The following is a 7,097-nucleotide window of genomic DNA, read 5'->3' as shown; positions in this document are numbered from 1 at the left end:
GGCCACTGAGAAATCCTGCTGGAACTGAGCTGATAACCTCCCCTATGTAGAACAGCTGACAGAAAGCTGGAAGAAGCCATTCTACATGTAGTTCAATGGGAGAAAGAGATACCACCAGTGAAGATACTCAACAGTGGATACTGCAAGCCTTGTAATTGGCCAGCCAGGTCAAATGAGCCAACGGGTGCAATAGTGGCACATCTGTCAAGGTGGAAACCAACTGCCCTCCAATTGGACTGGAGGCCTGCTCCATGGGGGGGGGGATACATCCCTGATACTAAAAACTTAAAACAGGGGTAGTCATGAGCCCTAGGGGTGTAACATCTGCTGAAGTCTGAGAAATGTGTATACTATGCTTATCAAACTGCTCAGTAAGCACTTCTCTTAATATTTATACACTTATATTAATGCTACTCTCACTTTGGATAGAGAATCTTCTCTTTCCAGATGGCAGTGACCTTGGGATGACTCAGAAGGTATAATATTGCTGGAAAGAAGTGACTGGAGTACTGAGTAACATCTCAATCATACCTTCCAAGGCTTAGGGTCTAATGGGGAAGAGGTGGCAGAAAGAATGTAAGAGCCAAAGGAAGGGTAGGACTCCTTACAACGTGCTCCCTCCAGACATAAAATGGCCTGGATATCCATGACCTCGTAGTGCCTGACACTACCTATACAAGACCACCATAAGAGGAGGAAAAGATCATGACATCAAAATAAAAGAGAGACTGATTGAGATGGGGAGGGGATATGATGGAGAATGGAATTTCAAAGGGTAAAGTTGGGGGGGGGTATTACCATGGGATATTTTTTATAATCATGGAAAATGTTAATAAAAATTGAGACATAAAAAGAAACGAGTTAATGAAGACTGAGCACAGCTGACCAAAAGCTGAGGGTAAACTAATGATGATAAATGCTACTAAATATTTTCACCTATCTAAATGACCCTCTGAGTTTTGGTCCATACAAGCAGCCCTAATTGCCAGCCAAGTTCAAACCAAGTCTTAGCCAGGTTTGGCGGAGCATGTGTGTAATCCCTGCACATGGGAAGTGGAGGCAGTTCAAAGCCAGGTTCTGCTACACTGCTCATTTGAGGCCAGCCTAGGCTACAGGAAGAGTGTCTTGGAAGAATTAAACTCAGTAAATGTGGCTAATTATTCCTCCTCACTTGGTCCAAGAAGACCGATGTTGGCGCTTTTGTGCCCAATGCTAAGATGGTGCTGGACTGACAGATCTCAAGCCACACCAACAAAACCCACCACCTTATGACTTGCTTCTGCTTTCCTGTCCCACTCTGTCCACCTGTCTTGAAAAGTGTACTGTACTTCCTTTCGGTAACAGCTTTCTTTACTTCTCCTTTGGTCGCCACTTCCTTCTTTGGGAAGGTACTCTAGGGGAGAGGCCCTTAACCTCAGGCCACCTTACCCAAGTACACTGACAAGCCTTGAATACAGCTGTGTGTACACAGATAGGCATGTGCCCATAAAGAGGGACACAGTATTAAGAGCGCCCAAACAGGTGTGTCTGGGTGATTACTTTCATCTCAGTTTTTTATACTACCAACAGGATGTGAAGAGTATGGTAGCATTCACTAAGTATATGAGTGAATTGTGGCATTAAGTTCCACCCTACATGTACAGGCCTCCACTGGGGATTTTTAATATTAAAAAAAATTAAAAATTAAAAAATTAAAATCGAGCTAGGTGGTGGCACACATTTTTAACCCCAGCACTTGGGAGGCCGAGGTGGGAGGAGGCCAAGGCAGGTTGCTGTTTGAGGCCAGTCTCAGACAACATAGTGAATTCCAGGTCACGCTGGGCTCTAGTGAAACCATACTTGAAGATTCAAAAAAGTAAGACTCAGTAATACAGACAAAAAAGTACAAGGGCTGGAGAGATGGCTCAGCATTAAAGCGTGCTTCCTGCACAAGCATGATGGCCTGAGAGATCAGACCACTAGAGTTCAATTCCTCCTGCACCCAAGTTTGCTGTTTACAAGGCATGATCATGCACACTGGTAGCTCCAGTCCTGTGCAGAGCAGAGACTGGAGAATCACTGGGGCTTGCAAAACACATCAAGGTCCAGAATCAGAAAAGATTCCATCTCAAGGAAAAATCAAGTGTATGCTGGAAGGGAACACCCATGTTCTCCTCTGGCCTTTGCAGGAGTGTGTGCGCCGGGTGGGTGCTGCATTAGCACACATGCGTGGATACACATCCGCTACACAAGTGAAAATTTGTAGTTACAAATTCAGCACCAAAAATACAGTCCTCTGCAAAAACTCTCGTTCAACAGGAAGAATATCAAGATACCAGTTAGAATTGGTAGTTTCCAGGTCTCAGAGACAATCACTCATTCCTGAGTACTAGAGTATCAAGGTTATGATGAAAATCTTGTACGCAGCACGCAGTTCTTTAGCTACTGTACCTCGGTGGCAGTTCTGCTGCTCTTGGTTGCAGTGGGGCCACGGAGCTCCATGTTCCCACACCTTTTACTGCGACTGTCATGTTAGCTTTTGCCAGGAAGAAGTATTAAGAGAAAGTTTGGAGGTAGAAAGAACCAAACAGGATCAACTTTGTTTCTGATTGCTAATTCTAACAAAAAGCAATTTCTTCCAGTTGTTTTTTTGAGGCAGGGTTTGCTCTAACTCAGGCTGACCTGGAATTCACTATGTAGTCTCAGGATATCCTTGAACTCAGGACTATCCTCCCACCTCTGCCTCCTGAGAGTGCTAGGATTAAAGGCATGCACCACCACGCATGCCCAGCTTTCTTCCAGTTTTGAACAACTTACAGAAGTTCTAAATCTGTTTAACACATCCTTCAGAATTACAATGGACAGCTATATATCACTATATAGCTCAGAGGTCTGGGCAATGGTGCCAGGATGACTCTTCCAACTCCCCAGTTCTGCTAACATTTTCATTGTCACTCTCACTCCTAGAAGCGGTAGCTCCATTCTAGAGTTATCTCTACACTGCACTCTAATGTGCCTATGCCCACATCTGGCCCATAGTCTGGGCTTCTTTAGACACACGCTCTGTAAACCAATGGTAACACAATGAATGGCAGGATCAAGATACACAGTCATCAGTGCTGAAAATTACTTTGTTCAGAAAGCACTTGTGAATGTGTTAGTTAAAAGTTTACAGAAAAGCATGGGCATCAGCATCTGGGGCAGGTCCATTCAATGAGACTTCCTGTGAAAATGGGCTTCTGGCAACTGGCCATCAAGTATGATTACTGGACACCTGACACATGGCCAGTGTATGTAAGAAACAGTCCTCTAGTTTTCCCTTGTCCTAGTAGATACTGGTAGTCCCATCAATGCAGGTCTATGGTAACTGAAGGGCTGAAGGAAATGCAAAAGTGGATCTCTACTTGGTGGTTAAACTGGATCTCTATTGGTGGTTAAATATTTTAAGAGATACTTGGGTTACAAAAACAGTTCTCTCTCTCTCTTCTCTGCCCAGCACTGCAAAGCATACATGTCAAACCAACCACCTGAGAAGATTACTATGTGAATTGTGTTGGAAGATACATTAGGGAAGCAAAACCAATGTCAGGAGGTAACTCAGAAACACATTCAATTGTTCAAACTCAGAAAGGTGATGACAATCAGTCGTATTCATGAGGAGGTACTAAAGATTTGACTTGTATTTGATATTCAATGGAAGATAATAGAATTTTGAATAATTCTACATCATTGCATCATTGACCAAGTGAATAAGAGAGAATCAGATTTAGGGGAAAACAGAGTTCAGTTTGTATGCTTAAAGGTGACAGTGCCTCTGAATCTGGAAAGACAACTGGAAAGGCACACCAGTCTACCACGAATGAGGAATCTGAAATAGAAAACACTACCCTGTGAATGAGGAAGACAGGACCATCCAGGACAGGAGAAAAGAGTGAGATGGGGGCTAAGTACCAGCCACCACAGTACTATAAATCACAGTACACAGAAAGAAAAGTAAATAACAAGGAATGCAGGTAGGGATGAGTATAAGGAAATTCCAGGTCAGCTTGTGCTTGCAGGGAGGTCCAGCTTCAAAAATAAGTAAATAGCAAGTCATGGCTGAGAGATCTTTGCACAGGTGACCACATCCACATGTGTATGTAACTTCAAATCCTGACCTTCAACAGCACACTGCTCCTCCCCAATGGCTGCTTCAGACCTTCACGACCCTGCCTGACCTCATTCTGTCAGGCCCTGCAACACTGGGTTGCACTACTCCTCTGCCACACCAAAACACTTCTTGGTAAAATATCTGACCATTGATGGGAGGCTCGCTTTTGCATCTTCTTTAGCCCTTCGGTCACCAAGAAACCAGGTCAGAGTTACATACTGAAGACTTTGTCTCAAACTAACTGGCAGGACTCAGGATAAAAGCTCTTGAAAACAAAGAGCAGGAGTAACGAACCTCTAACAAACTGAGGAAAAGGCTCATGGGGGAGTGTGGGTGAATGCAGCTGCAGCTCTGGACACAGCACATGTCCATGAGATGCTCTAGAGCTAAGAGGATACCGTTTTAAACTCCCGCCCCCACCATGTCGAGAGGCATAAAGTAATGCAGAGAGCAAATCCATTCATCAAACATTCACTAGTCTCAACCATAACCTCTCAAGGTAGCACTATCAGCAATTTTTAGATAAACTAAATATAGAGGAGCAACAAATCCAGTATTTGAAGGCAGTTCTCACCTAAGAAGCCTTTGAAGAATCAAACACATGGTGGGCAGGCAATCCCAGCACTGGAGAAGCAGAGGCAGGAGGGTCAGAAATCCAAGGTCATCTTTAGCCACAGAGTGAGTCTGAGGCCAGCCTGGATTAGATGAGATGCTGTCTGCACGCGCGCGCGCGCGCACACACACACACACACACACACACACACACACACACACAGTAAGAAGTTGAGGGGACTGGGCTATGTAGGAGTACTAGGTCAGAGTTACACAAGAGAGACACAGTCTCAATGAAAAGAAAAAGTACTGGGCTTGAGAGATGGCTTAGTGGTTAAGCGCTTGCCTGTGAAGCCTAAGGACCCCAGTTTGAGGCTCGATTACCCAGAACCCACGTTAGCCAGATGCACAAGGGGGCACACGCGTCTGGAGTTCGTTTGCAGTGGCTGGAGACCCTGGCGCACCCCATTCTCTTTCTCCGTCTCTCTTTCTCTGCCTCTTTCTGTCGCTCTCAAATAAACAAACAAAAAATTAAAAAATAAAGTAGATGGGCTGGAGAGATGGCGTAGCGGTTAAGCGCTTGCCTGGGAAACCTAAGGACCCCGGTTCGAGGCTCGGCTCCCCAGGTCCCACGTTAGCCAGATGCACAAGGGGGTGCACGCGTCTGGAGTTCGTTTGCAGAGGCTGGAAGCCCTGGCGCGCCCATTCTCTCTCTCTCCCTCTGTCTTTCTCTCTGTGTCTGTCGCTCTCAAATAAATAAATAAATAAATAAAAATTAAGAAAAAATAAAGTAGAAATACTTAAAGTAGGATGAGAAAAGCTCTTCGTATACTTCTGACGCACACCATGGGTGATACTACCAGACACTGCACTGCTAGCAGTCTACCTCTAGATCATTCAACAAAGCCATCATGCCCCAAAGCAGATATGCTTTAAAGACTGGCACAGTGTGCTTAAGAAAAATAGGCTATTCAGACCCTTCAGAAGATCAGATACGCCTCCAACATAGTGAATTCAAAAAAAGTAAATCTGTCAAGTTCATGCATACTATGCTTTGATTTTACTTGTATTTTCTTCAGAATATTGGGCTATCCATAATGTCCACCCTACATCCTGATAAAACAAGTTACTGTAAATTTAGAGGTAAGGAAGTAAACAGATGAAGACCAAATTCCCCCAATTTCCTTGCAAGGGCAAAAGACTCATGCATCACTTATACAGCACAGGGCTGACAAGATGGATGGGACCAAGCATGGTAATGGCCATCTGAAGCAGCCGCTGAGAAGAGTAGTGCATAGAAAAAAATGTTGCCATCTAAATTATGGACTCGTTTATTTATTTTTGAGACGATGTCTCCATATGTAACACAAACTGACCTGACATTTCCTCCCTCAGCCTCCCAAGTGCTGGATGAAGGTCTGATCTATGATGCCCAGCCATGACTCATTTAGCTATTTAAAATTATTTTATTATCAGGACTTTGTATTTCATTCTTTTTTAAAAGTATTTATTTGTGAGGACAGAGAAAGAAAGAAGGAAAATGAGCACACCAGGGCCTCTTGCCTATGCAAATGTCCTCCGGATGTATGTACTACTTTATGAGTCTACCTTGATATGGATACTGGGGAATTGAACTCAGGCCAGCAGGCTTTGCAAGCAAGTGCCTTCTACTGTTGAGCCATCTCTCCAGCCCATATTTCATTATTTTTTATTCTCACTTCTACCAAGGCCAACTAGAAATAAAAAAGAAAAGCCAGGGGCTGGAGAGATGGCTTAGCAGTTAAGCACTTGCCTGTGAAGCCTAAGGACCCCAGTTTGAAGATCAATTCCCCAGGACCCACATAAGCCAGATATACAGGTGGCACACACATACATCTGGAGTTCGTCTGCAATGGTTGAAGGCACTGGTGCGCCCATTCTCTCTGTCTCTCTCTCTGTCTCTTTGCCTCTTTCTGTCGCTCTCAAATAAATAAATAAAAATAAACAACAACAAAAGCCAACATCTTACACATGAGCCTTGTCTGTAATACTTTGTTAACATAGCTTATGCTATATAACCATGTAACCAGATAAGCTTTTGTGTTCTTTGGATTACATTACATCGTGGTCACAAGAAACGGGTGTTTAATACACTTAACAAGATAACCAAAGTGAGCAGTAAAATCACACCACAGTGTCCCTGTGACCATCTTCCAAGCATACAAATTATTGAATTGGGAGGAGGGAGGGTAGAGGAGGATCCAGAGGCAAGACAAAAAATATGAATCTTAAAACAAAATAATTAACTTCTATGGAATAAAACCCATCTTACTTAACTCAGTTAAATCTAAAATAAAGCGAAAAATATTGTTACCTCCGTGAAACTAAAAGAAAGGGGAATATACAAAAGATTCTAATAAAGAATCGTAAGTAGGTA

This window comes from Jaculus jaculus, chromosome 5 (genome assembly GCF_020740685.1).
Source record: "Jaculus jaculus isolate mJacJac1 chromosome 5, mJacJac1.mat.Y.cur, whole genome shotgun sequence".
Classification (NCBI taxonomy): domain Eukaryota; kingdom Metazoa; phylum Chordata; class Mammalia; order Rodentia; family Dipodidae; genus Jaculus; species Jaculus jaculus.
This window is presented reverse-complemented; position numbering follows the sequence as displayed.